Source organism: Rhodnius prolixus, unplaced genomic scaffold (assembly GCF_049639745.1).
Source record: "Rhodnius prolixus isolate KJV_2025 unplaced genomic scaffold, Rpr scaffold_14, whole genome shotgun sequence".
In the NCBI taxonomy this organism is placed as follows: domain Eukaryota; kingdom Metazoa; phylum Arthropoda; class Insecta; order Hemiptera; family Reduviidae; genus Rhodnius; species Rhodnius prolixus.
The window spans coordinates 4,219,353-4,238,738 of record NW_027411594.1 but is presented as its reverse complement, the minus strand read 5'-3'; the positions used below and the strand labels follow the sequence as shown (position 1 = coordinate 4,238,738).

At 35.2% G+C, this 19,386-nt stretch overlaps 1 protein-coding gene across 24 annotated transcripts in view; it reads right to left on the bottom strand.

Moving 5' to 3' along the window:
• Positions 1-19,386, bottom strand: part of LOC141451698 (uncharacterized) — a 221,597-nt gene that overhangs the window by 80,990 nt on the left and 121,221 nt on the right. For 20 of the 24 annotated variants that reach the window (XM_074123226.1, XM_074123227.1, XM_074123229.1 and 17 more), the window contains one exon: positions 19,027-19,151. The exons of the other annotated variants lie outside the window; for them this stretch is intronic. The gene's annotated coding sequence lies outside the window, so the exon portion shown is untranslated. The remainder of the gene's footprint in view (positions 1-19,026; positions 19,152-19,386) is intronic. 24 annotated transcript variants of the gene reach the window in all.

Sequence of the window (19,386 nt, the reverse complement as noted above, 5' to 3'; positions counted from 1 at the left end):
TCCATCTTACATCAACATCATCTACGTTTTCTTTTTCATTCAATTTTCTTTGCAGCTTAACTAATCCTTTCAATACCAATTGAGGGCTTATTCTCAAGTTCAATCAAGGAATTTTCAGAATTTTCTTTTTAACTGGCTTAAAATTCTTTTGAGAGTTATTTTTTTTTGTAGACCTGCCTATCAGTGATAAGAGCCTTCGTTTACTTTTGAGTGTAAATACTTCATTCTTTTAATTTAATAGATTTTCGATTGATGCTATTCAATCATGGGATTATTTTCGATTAATTTTCTCTTATTTAAACAGAAACGAGCTTTAACGAGTTTTAAAGGAAACTGCCCACTAAAATTGTAATTCTGATTCATGAACTAATTTTCATTCATAAAATGAAAGATTTATTAAAGTAAATGCCTATTTTTCAGGCGGGGCTTAACCATCTAACTTCCTAATTAGGTGTCTTTGCCTGGGGCAGGTGCGAAAAGCTCATGCATGTTGTACGAATGTTTGTGAAAACTTGGCCAGCTATAATGGATAAAATCAGTGAATTTTTGTTAAAATTTATACAGAAATTGTGTCAAAAAGAGTTTTGCTAACCAAATATTGAGAAACGATGCTGTAGTCTACTATAGGGCGGCACAGAGCGGTGTAAGCAAAAAATAAGATTAGAAGGCAGGACGGGACCTATGTACGCCCCACGCTACCGCAGCCACAAAAGGCTTATTGTGCCTTAGGCGAAAAGTAACCAAAGGGCGTGCGAATTAAAGAGTAACGAGCGTTTAGGAAGGAAGATGTTTCCTCATCATTGCTTTAAGAAAACCTCTTTGCAAGGATTTCTCTAAAATTTTCTGGAAAAAATAAAAAGAAAACCGGAGCCGTTTTAAGGAAAACAATTACAATTTAGCAAAATGGGTACTTCTGTTAGACTGACGAACAAATCATCTGTTTAAACATGTAAAAAGTTTTGCTGAAGGCAATATAATGTGCATAAGAAAACAACAGAAACACTACAGGAACTTGTCATCATCCATTTTGTGTCAACTATGTGAATAATATATAATACACTTTGTTTGGAAAATTACTTCAAGCGTATAAAATATTAGTATCTGAGAGGAGTTTCTACTTGTTGTCCAAACATTGTAGCAGAGGCTCCATTGTTCAGCCAAAATTCATGCTGAATAGATGTCTGCAAAGTTTCATTTAAGTAACTTAACATTTTTGAAGTAAATGTGTTATATGATAATGTTCTCTTCTGTGAGGAAGAATTCAGTAATTTAAGAATACATGATTTTTGGGAAATCTTAGGATAAATTATGTTCTTTCAAAAAAAGCAAGACAACTGGTGACTTAGGTAAAGCGGCTTGAAGCCTTGCAAAGTGGAACTTAAAGAGATTCCTTGACAACGTGGTCTTTAGGTTGGCCAAGCTTACTCCCTTCCCTGGAATAAGTCCTCTCATACAATTTGGCTTTAGTTTAAATTGAGTGATTTTTAAAGAAATAATTGCTTGAAAGGGGTCACCACGTAGATGATAACCTCATAGAAGAATATCTGTGAGAAGCCCAAAGAGAGCATATTATTCTTGATGTCACAGTTCACTCACATACACACTAATCCTCCTGAGCCAGAAGACTAGATAGAATATGGTGTCCCTGAAAGTCTATGTACAGGATAGCGGGTGGAATACAACGAATAGGAAACGACCCATTAGATTAGGGTGTAAAAAAAAAAGACCGTGTTAAATAAAAGTGTGGGTGTTCATTGTGGTGAAGGTTGTCTAACACCAGGTGGCTTAAACTTGCACCATATGGTGCTGGTAGACGGTACTACGTAAGGGCCGTCCCATCCCAATGTTTTTTACATTACCACACTATCTCTTTCCAACAGTCTCTTACTCTCATCCTTCACTCCACTATCTAAAAACAGCTAGTACGAGCCCGGAACACAGCAGGCTAGGACAGGAACAGCTCCTAGCAAAATAGAGAGAGAGAAAGATGGTGTCTAACAGAGACAGAGTTTAAACATCCCAGCAGGTCGCCGGTTTACGCATTAATCATCTCACATTTCATGTTAATCCATAGTATTACGTCATTTCTAAAATAAAAACAATAATTAGTCTTACTCCTAGCAAACAGGAGTTTTGTGGTCCTAGGAAGAACGACAAAAATGTTTTTTTGCTCTGGATTTATATGTACATATCTTTATGTTAATTAATGCAAACTGCAAATGTATCTCACTGACCTTAAAATCAATTGACTTTTCCTTACTTCGAGAAAAATCAAAACGGATATTTAAGGTGAAACCGGGTATGGAAAATTTGACGTCATCGCAATAATTCTAAAATAAAATTAATAATAAATTATAATACAATTAGTTTGTTTACCTTAAATATTTCTGTATGTCCAGAAAGATGTTAAAGTTTACAAGATCTATTGCTAGCAGTCCACAGCAGTCAAGTCAAAATCCCCTTAACATTTGAGATAAAAGATTTGTAATTTCACAAACGCTTCGAAACCTAATTAAAAATAATTTTTTTTTTTTTTTAAAACCTTTCTTAAAAAAATGTAATACGCATTCGCTTTGGTAAACAGTATGGCATAAAATATAACGTGGAAGTATAAATAGTAAAAAAATTTAAGAATGTAATAAAATAAATAAGGCCCCCCACACCTCCTAAGTAAATAATCAAAGAACATAAATAGAACCATAAAAATTCCAAGGTTTTTTTTTTCCAAACAACTGTTATTAAGTGGGTTTTGAACTCTAAAGCGTCTGTGACATTGCGAATCTATTATTTCAAATGTTATGAGGATGTCTTCAACTGCTGGAATACAAGCGTTGGATCTTGAAACCTTACATTTTTCAGCTTACTTATTTATCTAAGGAAAACAGAACGTTTTGTAGGGAATTGTATAATTTAACAACGTCATACACAATTAGAGGAGTCGCATGAATGTGTATTTTCCTCCCGTATTTTTATATTTATCCTTGACCTACTACCAATATTCATAAAAATAAGATTAAAAGAGACAAAAATAAAACGACTATGAAAAAAGAATATAACAGCTGCCAAACTCTCTGACTGCAAAACATATTAATAACACAGCTAACAGAATTTGTTTCAGAATTAATACATTTATGACCTACCCCCCACCCCCTCAGGGATCTGTTCACACGCAATCAATATCCTTAATTACAGCTCCATTTGGTCGACAATAAATTCATCCTGAAGAGTAATCAAAACTTTCGTCCATTAAAGAAAAAAATATGGTGCACACTTTAATGCTCCATTCACTAAATGGTATCCTGAAATTCCCAAGTTGTTTAATGGCTTTTAGGAACGATTTTTTAGTTAGTTTTTAAACTAACTAATGAATATGTGAAAAGTCCTAAAAAAAAATAAGTAATAATCAGGTAATAAACTATCGTTACCTGATCAAACAGTAACGTTTTACAACATAACTGGGTATCATAATTTAAGTGTTCCGATTTTAATGAAGCTGACCCGCAGTAAAATTAGCAATGACAAATTACTAAACGTTAACAGAGTAGGTCCCAGGCGAGAGATTTTAGAGGTCTGGGGGTGTGATTCCCGTTTTTAGGCCTTGGATTTAATTTAAAGTTTAATAAGTGAACCAACACTAAAGGATGTTTTTTGCTAATCGTCTCCGTCCACTTTGGGATGTATCACCTCCTGATGGACCTAAATAACTTGACTATACAGCTCAAAAGTTTCAAGAAAGAGGAATGAAGGGAGAAAAAAATCGTATAAAAAGTCTCCAATGAAAAAAATTAATAACTAAACTACAAAATATTTTTTTTTTTTTTTGTTTTTTTTTTTTTGGCATTGGCTTCCGCCATACAGCCAGCATCGTCTAGGTGCTTATCACTAGAATATCACTCACTCTCCATTCTTACCTACAAATACATTCGCTTCACACATTCATCATTCTACTATATACCGCTATTTACATAAACTACTGCTAATGGATGGAGCAGCACTCTGTGCTCCTGCCATCCTTCTCGCTTAACCAAAATTAAAATCACGTAATCCTTCTCTAAGCATTTTGTTCCATTCATTCTAATTCGGCTATAGCTTCTAAATACATTCATATTTCATTGCTAGCTCTGCTATCGACTTAAGCACATAACTGTTGGTGGAGAATATAATGTCTTCGTAGCGAAATGGTGCATCTAAATACCTGTATATATCGTCAAACATTCGTTTCCTTTCTACCACATAACGTGGACATATCATTATTACATGTTTGAAATCTTCCTCCTCATTGCAATCTACGCAAAGAGGAGAATTCGGCTATAGCTTCTATATTTTAATAAATATTTTATAAATAGAACCATAAAATATTTTAAAAAAAAATTGAGACAAATTAGAAAACTGCCTCAGAAAAGTTGTGTTGGTGGAAAACTTAGTATCGGAAGAATAGTTCTAAAACGAAATTTAACAAATATGGGATCGATAGTATTTTCTTTTTTTTAAACATCGACAAAAACATTTGAGTTACTACTTTTTTTTGTCAGGGGGCTTCATTACTTACAAATTCGAATTTCCAATATTAAAAGTAATTAAAATGGAATGAGAATACAAAAATTTTATTTAAATATGATTGACTTGTGAACATTGACTACCTTCTCAGAAATATCAGAAATAGAGCTAGTTGCCACAATAATACAAACACTACAAATCATCTCGCGGTTATGTACACACACGACTAAATGATAAAGCAACACCTAGTCCCAGTCGTTCGTAAATATCCATTTTCGGTTGCCATATATACACAGGTTCGACTGACGGCATGGAGACCAGCTATGCGTCTATTTGGCAGGAGATAGAAATGGGCGAGGTACTGTCACACACTCTGGGATATTGCAGAATCGACCTCTCGTATAACTGTATAACTTGGCAATGATATATCTGGGATGTCTGGGTCATCCTCTCAATCATCACTAATATAATGTTTTCACTCACACTCTCCGTCTCTGCGTTTACATGTCGCACAACATACTCCTGAGGACTTTACGATCCACGGTACCTCAATGGTACATATCTATCCGCCTTGCAGTTATTTTTCTGTATTTGCGGGTTGGGTTCAAACCCTGAAACTCCTCAGGGATGAACCTATAAATGATACTGAAAATAATGAAACCATTATTATTTGGAGGGAAATATGTACTCTCTCTAACCAGAAAAAAACGTTTTCCCTCCATTTCCATGTTTGGTTGGTGCCATATTTATACACTACTTCCATTGTGCAGAAATGTCGCTCTATTTACTTTCTCTAGAGGCGCCACGGTAGCCGAGCGGTTAAGAGGCGAGACCTGCGAAGCTAATGTGCATTGTGGTACTGGGTTCGATTCCCGATCTTGGCCTTGGATTTTATTTAATGGTTAATTGTGAAATAGTAAAGTACGTTCGCTATTCGCCTCCGTCCGCGACACCTAGTAAATGGTAGTTGGACGTTAAGCCCCGCCTGAAAAAATAGGCGATTACTTTACTTCTTTACTTTTTCTAGAAATTAACAAAGTATTAGAGGACAATAAATAAGGCCTAACTTACAATTCTCACCTGAATAAAGTTTAAACTTATCCGAAAACGATCTGCAATATCAATCAAAGACACAAAGGTCCTCCCTTTGTACCGTTAACTGTAATTGCCAAACAATCTGCAATCCCTACCCACCACCACCTCACCTACTGTGTCACAGAATTCCCTGGACTAAAGCTCTGTCTACTGGGGAAGTTTCCACACCCAGTTCACAAACATAATTATTCAATGTAATCCCTAAAGGGTATTTCGCCTCTCACTCAAACTTGGGCTCCATTTCTGCTGTTCTCTTAGGTTTGAAATATTCTGTTCCTTGTTTTAACAGGTTATACTCGTACTACTCTAAGCGCTTGAAACTGGAATACTGTCAAATTTATTATTTCTAATATCGGGAATTGAAACAGAACATTCGGAAAAAATGTTTAAAAATTGTCTTTACATTTTACAGTAAATGTTTTCTTTTATTTTCCGATGTGACAAATTACTAAAAAAAAACTTTTTTATACTTAGAGAAACTCAGTAATGAAAGAGAAATGATATAAAATCTGTATTCAAGCAAAAAAAATGCAGGCATAAATGGTGAAGCTTATGCAACATATCTGATTAACTTAAAAAAAAAAATTCGTAAGTATTTAAAAAGTATTTCCGAAGGAGCTGAGAGGGATTCAAAAAGTTACGCTTGCCTTTCTTCGTATATAAGTCTAGGCAAAATTAATTAACATTTAATTTGGATAAATTTCAATCCATCGGTAAATTCATAATTCAGAACTTCTGATTACCTAACATTAGTGTGAATAGCACGACTCGCGTTTTCAGTTTTTTTTCCTTTAATAGCAGTGTTCAAGCTTTCCTAATTCTGCTATTTAACTGGAAAAAGTGCAATGTAATAAAGTTAGTTAGAAAACCGATTTGTTCAGAGAAGGAGCTTATTAGAAGATGATTTGCATTCATTATAACCTTCGCTAACTCAGGGGGGGCATCATACTGTTGAATGGACAATACCAATTCTACAGCAAGACGGCTCCATTATCAAGAAATCGTGATCTGTTAACAATCTAAAATTACGAGTGGTTACCATTAGAGATTCTTTCAATGGGACTGTTCCCACGGGCTTCTTTTTTGCGATCTGTTCCCAAGGAGATGTACAAGAAAAACAAGATTCACTTGGATAAAAAAAATGAATTAATTCTGAGAGAAATGGGCTTAAAGAAAAGAATTGATCTGAAGGAAAGGAAGCTCTAGCTAAGATGGGATGGGCATGTACATCGAATAACCCCAAACAAGTGGCCCGAGAAAGTCTGGAATTGGATACCCCACCTAAAAAAAAAAAGATGAGAAAGACCAGCGCTTGAGAGGCGGAGCTTGAAGAAACCCTTTAAGGAAAACGCCGTAAAAGAAAACCCCACGGAATCTACACTTTATCTTCAGTTTAAATGCCCTAACTAAAGACAATAGTTGCAGATATTGCAACGGTTGGATATATGTGATCAACACTGCCATTCGTAGTCAAGAGCTACTTAGTGTTGACGTGACCCAATCAAAAGAGTTTCCTCATCAGCTATATAAAAGTTAGCCGCCAGGATAGATCAGGAAAAAAAAAACATTTCAGAGTTCAGGAGGCGACTACGACTGGGTTTGGTTCCGCGACTAGTCAGTTGAAAGTATTCAAAAAATGGGAAACCAATCCCATGGTTACTTACTATGGTTAACTATCTATGCCTGGCACAGGATATGAAGCACTGGTCAGACATTAAGGGAGGATCTTAATCATTGACCCTCCTCTGGGAAAGCCTGATCAGAGAAATCTGAAGTAAATTCTTTACTTTTTTTCTTCTCGGTGAGGGAGGACTTCATGACTCATGCTTTTTGCAATGTTTGGAGGGTTGTTTGGCACTGTAGAGGCTCTGATATTCTCTTGCAGAAAGATTCACAATCATGAAGTATCTTTTTCGACAAGTATCGAGCTGATTGGGGAGATGGCATGCCATTCAACCTTATACACAGTATCAACTTTCGGTTATCACTGCGTTTGATATATACGATATGCACATAACACCAAAGCCTGTTAGTAGATCCAGGTCTTCATTATCATCTGAGAAGAGAGTTATGACCAGTCGAAAGACATAATAACTCACCGATAGATTGGACATTATGAATCAAAGCTTTCTGGCTCACAGGCATTAATGTACCCTTTAGTTGGGAGTCACCGGGATAGTTGTCTAAGCCTATCGAGCCTTTAAACAGCATAGATTTTGGACGTTACTCATCAAGAATAAATTTTTTCTTTAGACCCCTAAATTTTCAGTCAAATACAAGTAGATAAACCGTACATATTACTGTAAATAATTTCAAACTTCATACAACTTATAACAGAAAGCTGTTAATTTATCTTCCATAAATGAGGGTTTAAGTTAGAAAACAAACTAAGTTGGTACATAGAATTTTATGGCTACATTTCTAATAATAACCTTCTAGGTACGAGTATTGTAACACTGACAGGTGTCACAAAACTTGAAACTTATTTGAAAATTTAATTATTTATTGACAATAAATTCGCCCTTCATATTTTTCTTTCAAGCACGTGAGCAAACATTTAATTTCCTGCTGTTCCGTTTAGACTTGATTTATAGTTGATATTTGAAATTATAAGAAAAAAAAAATAACAGTTATAAAATAAATAAAAATTGTATGTACAGAGTGCCTTGGGGCGAACAGAAAGTTAAGTGCAGAACCAGCAGCATGACTTTATTATTAACATTATGGCAGGGTATAGCCAGGATTATTCTTCCAATGTAATAAAATGAAAACTTCTAATAAGAAGAAATTTAAAAAAATAAAACATATTTGGAGATAAGTACATAATAAGAATTACATCTTCAGTTAGCAAGCGTGAGATACAGGTCCAGAGAAGTGTCTCACTTTGGAGGGAACTATTTGTTAAATTTTAATTAAACGAAAAATCTGATAGAATATATGGGAAATTATTTCTGTGAACTTTCTTTAACTGAAGATGATGCGAAAAATCTTTTGGTTTTTAGTAAACATACATTCCTTCCAATTTAAGTGAATACTATTCAGTTAAGATTTGCTTCCTAATTAAATCTACAACGCCGCACAAGTTTGGGTCAGAAGTTAGCGCCTTAAGACCACTGACTGGAACGAACGGAGAATACTTATTGAGGAGTTTCAGCTTCTACTCTAAGAACTGTTGCATCAAGTAACAAGTATCAGAACATATTTAAAAATATACTTTTTTAGTTTTATCTTTTGATAACACCATGGGTTTCTAAGTATGTGAGAATGATATTTCAAGTATGGAGATGTAGTGTGTTGACTGCAAAATTAAAATGTAATGAGCCTTCCACTCTCATGCCAACTGGTTTGATGAAATGAACGAACACAATCCGCACGCTTTCTGACTCCTAAAAAGGAATTCAAACCCGAATTCTTCTCCTTTCACTGAGGGGAAGAATAAGAAAAGGGGACCCTGACCTTTTTTCCAATTTATTATAAGTTATTTCTATTTCATTTCATTCTACATTCATCTATATCATATTTCTGTATACAATTCTTATTTTCTCTGGATCACTTTTTCTGGAATCTTCCACGAACTTTCACTTACATTCTCTTTCTTTATAGAAGATGTAAGGATGTGTTTTTTTCCCCTTTGTCACATATCAAAGATGAAATTTTTTTAAAAAAAGAGCTCACTTTATCCAATTTTGCCACTCAGCTGAAATAAATATGTAAATTATTCACCAAGAAAGAATCCTTGAATATAAATCTTTCTTCTACATTATTTTAGAAAGGAAAATGCTTCAATTTCATTTTAAATAAATAATGAGAATTATTTGGAAATCCTATTTTCCAGCAAAGACTCTTCTGTGATAGAATATGAAATGGTTACTTAAGCCAGCATTCATATTCTTTTTTGCTACGAGTGTCCTTTTTTTTTAAACAGATTTTTAAAATTTTAAATTGGTTAAAAAAGAATCTGATTGGTCTGATGTAACGCAAGGGGCTGACAAGAAAATTTACTTCGATAAGACCAACGGCAGTTTAAGAGGAGCCTAACAGAAGAATACAAAAGATACAAGATGTGCCTTCTTTTTGTAGGCCAATGGGAGTGATGTGAGCTATTTTGGCTCAGTTGAGCGGCTGAGGTTTATATAATACATAACCATACAGTGAGATATTAAATAAAAACTATTTATAAATAAACAATTGTACATAGAGGAACGACAAAAAATCCTATCAACTAAAGCAATGAAGTGGACAATAAACAATAGAAAAAATAAATAAATAAATAACAAAAATTACCAAGAAGAAAAAAATAATAAGTTTTGTGTTTTTAGAAAATTATTTTATACGATGGTCACTTGAAATTACTAAACTGAAACAGGATGTCAAATGAAGCGTGAATCAATGAAAATAACATTTGACCCAGTTATTTTTATCTAATATTAGTTTAGGGTTGGTGATTTTATTTATTATATGGAATCTAATAAAACCCTAAATGGAAGTAAGTTTATGAAGCTGGGGTCACTTTACGCAGAACCACTAGACTAAATATATTCTCTAGCATCACTCCGGGAATTATCCATTTTTCAAGTATGCTTTCTAGGGAATGAGAATTTCCTCAGATAATGCCAAACATAGTCGAAATCTTTTTTAGTAAAGTAGTAGTTATGAAAAACGAACGTAAAAAGGATTACTGAAATGAAATCTAAAAAGCCACTAGTGACGAGTGAAGGGTTAGAAAACAATTTACCCCAGGATTGTTGACAGGCTAAGTGGAAAGGGGCGCTCACGAGTTACCATCTCTTCTAGCAGAAAGTGAGGATAGGAAGGAAAATAAAAGCAGAGGAGTCAGTTGAGGAATGGTTAGAATTATAATAACAACAATTATGCTACACCAATCAGCATTATAACGGTCATTTAGATATACAACCAGGAACACCTCTGTTCTACAACATTGGTCCCCTATACTCTGTGAGTATCTCGGCTATATTTTGCAGAAGTGATTAATGATGTCCAGAACATTGACAACATCAACAATCTGCCTAACTCGAATTTCCTGAACCCAAGTTTAACGAATTATGCAACATACTGCTGCTGTAACTAAGCATTGTCTTTGGCTGCTGGAGGATGTCGATGTTATTATTTGTCACGAGATTCTAGCGAATATATGCTTGCCATTGCGTAGCGAACTTACATATCATATACACCACTCCGTCAATTGCAGCATTGCGTCATTACACGTTTTTGATTTTCTCACCTTTTTTTTTTAATTTGCTGTCATTTCGAATATCACATGAGACTATTGTAGATTGGTGGAACGCGGTTAAGTGTAGTAAAATTTGCATCAATTGCTTCATTTTCTTTTAATCTTTCACTAAACTGGAGGGACCAAGAAGGAGACCAGAGAGGAGGAATGGCGTTGAATTAAATTATAACAAAACGTGGCAAATGTATGCAATCTGCCAACTAATTAATTCAAAAATTAAAACTTAACAAACTTAACAAAGTAAAGAGATAAGGTACTTCTAGTGTGCTTACCTCAAAGTTTATTAAACCCATGAACTACAATGAAAAACAATATTTTCACGTTTCAAGCGAGAAAACCTTTAGGAATTCTATCTTCTTCAAAATAACCTCGGGCAGAAGAAGAAGGAAGTATAAGTCAGGTGAAGAAAGAGCAAGTGGGAGGAAGAACAAAAAATGAAGAGGCGCTCGATGTTTTCGTCACAAAAGTGAACTGGTTGTATTAAATTTCATTGATCTCGAAACAAATATGGCCCGCATGGAGCTTTCATTGAGAAGAGTACAGTCTTTCTTCATTAAAGCTTTTTTTTACTCTCTTTCACGGCCTCTGTAATTGAAAGCTACACAAAGCTCGCAAATTGTTTCTCTTCACCGGAAACACTTCATAACAGCCAAGAAAACCAATATCTTCCACAAGAAGGGGCTGCCCAGCAACTGGATATCTTGCAAAGCAAGTCCGCTAAAAGTGATTTCAGATCATTTACCGCCAGCAATAAATTTAATAGATTAAAAAAAAAAATATACAGTGTAGTAATTAAAGAAAATTGAACTCAGTTTCCCATCTTTGTACGAACCTAGCTGGTGGAGATTTCGTTTAACCAGAAGCATCAATTTCAGGAGGAGAAACCTTTGCCTCCATAAAGACAATAACGAATCTGGTTTTGGCATAATAATTTTATCACAAAGTGATGCGTAAAATCGTCTACAAAGAGTCTTATTATCCCAGGCTGCACATCTTGCGAGACTTGGTAAGACCACAACTGTATAAGATGATGCACTAAAGTAGCGTGTCCTCTCAACACCCGGACTGGCCCTTAGACGGGCATTGCCCAAAAACCTACGTTTTTGTACGTTCGAAATATGCACACAAGACTCAAAACACACACAAAAAAATCTTTACTAGCACAAACTATTCGACAGATAATCATTGACCAACAAAATATGGATTTAAAACGCACTACTGAAACGTATTACAAAGCTTGAAATATGTGCGGGGGATTCAGCCAAGCATTCCAATAACTAATGTCACCCATCATTTAGCCTGAAATGCTTCGCTGAATAACCAATGTTCCTTATTACGTCTCTTAAGAAATCAATTAAGGAATGATTCCTTTCATCTAAGTAATCATCATATTGCTACAAGAAATTTTCACCATCCTATCGACATCAGCTCTAACCTCAGACATTTTCTGACAAACCTATTCGAAGACTGAGGCGACGACTTCTCTCTCCTGTTTCTATTGTCAGTCTTGATGTAAGAGCTTACAGCTCAGCACTTATAAAATTTAATACAAGGCAAGGAAATGATAATAATTAATTATATTTTTTGAATATCTACTTTGTTGCATATGTCATGTTAGACTGTCATCATTAAGCACACATTATTAGTTTCACTATAGAATTTGTAAGTTCTTAGTTCGACATCAGCTTTTAGAAGTAACAAGGAGCCGCCAAGTCAAATAAATCGGCATGCTCGAGCCGTTGAAGAACGTGACCGGCTTCTACAAAGAGGAGACGTCACCGAGCAGTTAGAAGAAAGACTCTACTAGCCTGAGATGTTCTCCACTTAAACTTAACTAGATCTCAAACCTAAGTCATAAAAAGAGAAATAGTAATTTCCTCCAGAGAATAGTCGAGCATGAGAATGACAAATGTTACTCAGATGGATTCACCGCAACTTCCATCTTGAAAAATATAATCTGAATTGAACCACTAACATGACTTTCTCTTACTATATTTCTCAAGGGTCTAAGGCTCTGAATATTCTACTAACACTAGCGCAAAAATTAACTAAAAAGCCTAGCAGTCTTTTTTCGAGTAAGTAAACAATCTGCAGGGCAAAAGAGGTACTTATTGCAGGAAAATATCCGCTAGATGGCATAGACAGTACTAGTTTGCTATATTTTATTACAACTTTTAGACTCTAACTGACCGTGTATTCCATTAAATGATGATTGCCAACAATAAAAACGGGATACTTATTCTAGATCCTCTGCAGGCCAGGGCATCTGCATATCATAATACGAGTATTTCTCTCGCCTACCGTAATTTACTTTGCGCACTTGCTTAACAATAATTTCTTATTGAGCCTAGGAATTAGTTAGTATATAGTTTCGTTTAATACTAAGATGAAACTATTACAAGAGTTTTAGAGTTAAAGTTTATTTCTATTTTCTATTTCCGGTTTTTTCATTTCATTTCCCGTTAAATAAAACTTTTTCTGTCAATTCTAATCTAAGAGAGTTTTATTTTAGCTTCAGTTTCGTCTACGTTTTCTATTACAGTACCCAATCCTTCTCACGGTAGAGTTCTTCCGATCTGAAGAACCCTTAAGGGCATATTTATTCAGAGCTAGCGTCCTAAAACAGATTTCCTTCCTCCAATATGCCCACTCACATCTCCACAAGACATAGCACCGCTTCTTTAAGCCGCCTCCACTGATCCCTTCCTCTCTATTCCGATACCAACAACTAGTCCTGGCTAGCGTTCATCATATACGCGTTGCTGTTACAACAGCTTTCAAATATCCCAAAGATAAATGAAAATTTGTGAAGTTAGAGCCTTAAGAATGGTAATAAGAGATAGTCGTTTGAATTTTCACATCAGTTTTTATTAGGTAATGAAGAAATTAGTCAATAAAAGGAGGATAATTACTAAGGTAACGACTTCTTATTTGATTTAATTTCGTAGCGGGTCAGCTGTTTGTACTGGTCTGATTTGCACAGAAACACTGTCCCGACAAGGTCCTAGATCTATGATTAAGGTCCAGCCAGAGACAGACACCTCCATGAATTTATGGACTAATTTATCTAGCTTCAGGTCACAAGTTGAACAATGTCTCGACATTGTACCACTATTATATCAGATTTCCATTTTATATATATATATAAAAAAAAAAAGCTATTCTACATGTAATCTTTACATAAAATCTTGCCTGTTATAATGCATGTATAAAAGTTTGTATACAAGTTATTTTATGTAAGATAAAAAGGGACAGATTTTGTGTGTGTACATTATGTATGTATAAAGCAGGGGGTGTGTTTGTTGTAACAGCAGCGTAAATATGATGAACACTAGCCAGGACTAGTTGTTGGTGTCGGAGTAGAAGAGAGGAAGGGATCAGAGGAGGCGGCTAAAAAAGAAGCGATGCTGTGTCTCGAGGGTTTGTGAGTAAAGCTATCCCTGTGTGGAGTGCAGAATGAGGTCGCAAGTCATCCTAACACATAATAATGTAGCCAAGGTACTATGGCTGTCAGTGTACGAAGGTCTGTTGTGTGGCTAGCTCTACTGAAATACCCAGAAAAAAAAAAAATATTAAAGAGTAGAAAGAAAGAGAGAGAAAATATAAAGGCAAAGCAAAACGCAGGGTGAAAAAATGTAGAAAAAACAAGGAACATCATCGTTGCAGAACTACATGTTGTCAAGTGCATCAAACCTGTCTTCATTTCAACAAATGTTCTCATCCAGTAAATTTACATTTTGAATTAATCTGTCATAACGGTAATGTTAACAATTATCTATTTTTAAGCTTTTTCATTGATTAAAAATCCGTTTCGAACTCTCGAAACGGCTTTGTCTTTCTATAGTTCCTCAAAGGGCAGAGAAGATAGCAAGCTTTGAAACTTGAGAATCGATAACTAGTACCATATTATATTCAGTTGAAAACACTGACCTCTTCATTCTAACAATGGATGAGATCATTAAAAAATGCGAAGCAAGAATGAAGAAGTTACACGTAGGTTGCAGACATTTGCAGATGGTAGGATTCAGTATACTGGCATATGCAAGATGATATACTGGTGGCAGCCAGATTCTGAAAAGAACCTTCAGTTTAATATTAAAGTTCTCATGTATGAGTTGTCTAAAATTAAAATTGGGATAAATGTAGGAGAAGTCCGAGTCTATGGTAGTTGGTGACAGCGAGAGAAGACTATAGTTGAAGGTCAAGGGAACTGTACTGGAGCAGGTGAAAGGGTTTAAATAGCTGGGTGCCCATCTAAGTGAAGAAGGAAGAATGGACGAAGAGATAAGATAAAGAATAGATGCGGCAGGAAGGTTTTCTCGCCACGCTACCAGGAACAGTTTTATAGGAAAGAAAGAAGTTTCTGCGCGAGTCAAAGTCGCTGTTTTTAAAACTGTTTTCCTACCGATTCTATCTTACTCTAGTGAATACGTGGACTCTAACTAAGAGAAGACATCGGAGCCAACTCCAAGCGATGGAAATGCGCTATTTAAGGAAGATTTTAGTGGAAATCGAAGAGGGAGATAGAATCCAGGAATGTAACAGCGAGAAGAGACCTGGACATTGAACCGGCCATAGAGATTACGTTAAAAGGAATCAACTTAAGATGGTTCGGTCATGTAATGAGAATGGCAGAAAATAGAATTTCTAGGGTAGAGTACGAAGCACGTACAGAAGGAAGAAGACGGCGCGGCCGCCCTCGAAGGACATGGGAAGAAGAGATAAGAGAGAACCTGTTCGAGAAGGGGTGTAGATTGGAGGAAGGGGAAGGAGCTGGCCAGGGATAGGAGTGAATGGAGAAGATTATGTAAGGCCTGAACACTGCCTAGGCGCTAGAAGAGGATAGATAGTGATGAACCTACTAATTGACCCTAAAACAAGCTTGACTTTTTGTTTTTAGAGTTTCAGGGTAAATAAAAATGTGATATCAAAGCAAAGTTGACGTGATAAAAATCACTCCAGTAAATAAAGCAAAGCACTATTAATTCCAACAGAAATTGCACGCACTTCATTTCGCAATACACAAGCTAAGTTAATTCCAAGTTAACATTTTTTGTAAGTAGAGATAATGAAGTAGCTGACCAAAATGGATAAAGATCTTCATTTCTGTTTCAACTTTTATTGCAACGATAGTGTGATCATTTCATAAAAAAAGATCTGTTGAGTTAAAACAATAATGCCTCACGATCAAATGCTTTTTAAAAATAAATATAAAATATCCAGAATTTGTGAACTGAGAATGGTCTCCGAGAGGCATCTGTTTTCAGGTAGCTTTCAAAGAATAGAACTTGAATGGAAAAACACTAGAATGGGTAGGAGGTGAGTCTAGATTCTTTTTCAGGGAAAAAGCAAATATATGTATACTCAAATATCCTTCTAATATTTATTCCCAATAAATAAAGGGCATAAATTAACGAGGAAGGAAATACATTGCCCTGGGTGGGGAAAACAAATGTGAAAAGAATTTATTGGTTCCAAATAAAACTGGACAATCATAAAAAGTTATATTTAGAAGGCAGCAGCAGCAGCAACCATATATGAGAGAGGAAATATTTTTTCAGGAAAATCGATTATCGAACTATCGGTGCCCTTTATTACCAGTTCGTTCGTAGGTAACAACATACATCCTGGCAAAAGGTCCGTATGCCTTTAGTGCAGCGAATGTCCACTTAATCAAACCCTGCCAGGCAATACCAATACCCAATAGTTTATATGAATGAAAGCTAGACGTGTTATGTACGACATTAGGACCACGCAAGCCGTACGTTCTTCCTCAACTCGCGTTTGCAAATATTAGAATTAATAGCATATAAATATTGATAATTTAGGATTAGTTTCCAATAGCTCATATTCAACAGCTAAGAAGATGTTGGTCATGAATTTTTACTCACTGTAATCCAACGAACAAAGCTATAATCCGGAATTCTTATTCTAAAGAATGGATTTTTCAATCTTTCAAGAAAAAAATATTGTTTATACCAGTCTTTTTCTAAGTGGGCGATGTCGCCCCTTTGTGGGCGTTGGAGGCCTATTGGGGGGGGGCGGTTTAAGGGCCCAAAGGGGGTGTTGAAGAGGTTTAGGGGACGGCGATGGTCTTGGCTGATTCGTGTTTTTCTAAAATCAATACCAATACATCGATTATTTCGTTAATTTTGGCTACAAAAGCCAATCCCGCAATTGTACCCTGGATTGTGATCGATTGTTCTAACGATTTTTGATGGCATTCCCATGGTCGTGAACGTGGATTTTGTGCAACGCTGTCAACTAGAAAGATAAATCGTTTTGCATGTTACTGAACGCTGTGACTCACGGCTGTTTTTGTGTAAAAATCAACCTGATATTGACAAACTAGTTAAAATTCATCAGATTCATCCTTAGATTAGTTTTAAAATTTAAATTGAAATGTTTTAATTGGAATAAAAGTATTTCTAAATATTATTTATAAAGTTGCGTTTTATTGCTCTCATTAGAACAGTCTCATTTAAAATGTAAGTTTGAACTCAGAAACAGGATAAGACTCATATGGTAATTAAATTAATGATTACATTTGTGATCTTTATGATGTGGTAAAGTTAAACATTTTAGGGGCGCTAGAAAATAATTGATTCTCAAAATGGGCGGTACACGAAATAAGTTTGAGAACCTCAGGTTCAATAACAATAAACAATACAAATAATAAACCAAACAATAAAATTGTAATTTAAATAATTATTCATTAGCCGCGATGCTAGAATAAAGGATTCTGTAGTCAATTCCAAAAAATGTACTAAAAGTATTTTACTCCATGAACTACGTCTTTATTAAATAAAATGATCAGTAAGAAGTAGAAAAGCATTAAAATACTAAGAAGAAGGGAGTAATTCGAGAAGAGCTAAGCAGTTTAGAAAGAATTTTTAAACAACAAAGGAATCAAAGAGAAAACAAGACAGTAATGCTCTTATTTTCAAAAGAAACGTTCATTGAGAAAAAACAAATGATTAACAAAAAAGTAATATCATGATTCTTTGTATCACCTTGTATAACATCTTAAGACCGTTGGAGATTTCTTACAAAAAGAATTTGGAGTTTGTTTTAAGCGCCAGCAATTTTTGTAACCAAATTTACTGGAATTCATTAGCAACAGGCGCCTCTTAGGACACCTTCATCTTTCATGTTACTGCCTCTGCCCAATATTAAGCATCTTCTCTGATGTAAGCACAAACTAAACCCAGCAGGATTCTAAGTTTGTTGGAGAATGCAGTAAAATGCCCTCCTACTGCCTTCCAGCTCAGAGAAGTATGATTAAACTATTCTGGATCTCTGGACATTCCGGGATTAAAGACAATGAAAACGTATTTGTGGTGGTGGTGTTGGAAACGCCAATATTACTCTGGAGCTTGGTGCCAGACCTGTAGCAGCAAAACATTAAGAAACTCAAAACAACACAGAACTCGTAATTTCTCAGACTCTCCTCGACGCACTAAAATCGACCATGAGACTGCATCCATTATTCCCGTACACGCCTATAACCAAAATAGACTGCTGAAACTCCTTTCCACTCTTAAATTACCATTCTAACCCACTCTGCCGCGACAAGCCTCCTTCAGATCCTTCTATTCCCTACTCACACAGAATAATCAAACATGTCCTACTCTAATTTTCTCCACTAGCTGCAGGTTTTTCCATCTTTCCCTGCATTCTCTATTCTTTACACCTCAAGATGTCCATTATAATAAGTATTGAAGGTTGTAATGTAATTACATATTGAAACTTCATGCTTGTATTTATTGTATATATATATTAGTGATTATATTTATTTATCTATCTTCTCTCTAAGAAACGCCAATACATTTTCTGACAGAATTCGGTCCATTAAGCAATAAGATTAAGACTCCTGATAAGTTTTCTAGTGCTGAAGAATGATACATTCTTCCAAGAAATACGTTCAGATTAAAGGGTTCTCATATATCTTGAATTAAATATTGTAAGGGTCGCCTAGCCTACCACCAGTAAGAAGAACCAAAATGGTTCTTAAATGCATCACTAAAAACAACCAGAGCTTCGAAAGCCTCCCTTGCTGAATATAGCTCAAGAAGGAAAAGTAAGTGAAGTAGATGACGAAGTGTTGGAAGCATGTATGACGTAATTTAATATTTTATAAAACAGTTAATTACCTCTCCATTAATATAAGTACGACAACTCACCGGTGGCAATTCCACTCCCCCAATGTGATCCTAGGCTCAAACCGCCAACAACCACGAACAAAACTGGATAACTTCAGTTAATTATTCAATCATAAAATGGCTACTCGTTACTCTGCAACACCTACCTGTAACAGAAATCATAAATTATTTAGAAATAATAATTAATCTTGGATATTAGTACCTAATTACTGTTAGAATTAAATTAATTAATAATTAAGAGGTCGTCTAATATTAGTTCGTTGATTAAGATTTGCGAAATAATTTCTGTTTACTTAAACTGCTATTTTTTTAGCAACATTTTTCTCGAAATCTATTAGATCTGAGATGCTGCAAAAAAATTACTGTAATAAACGAAGATAT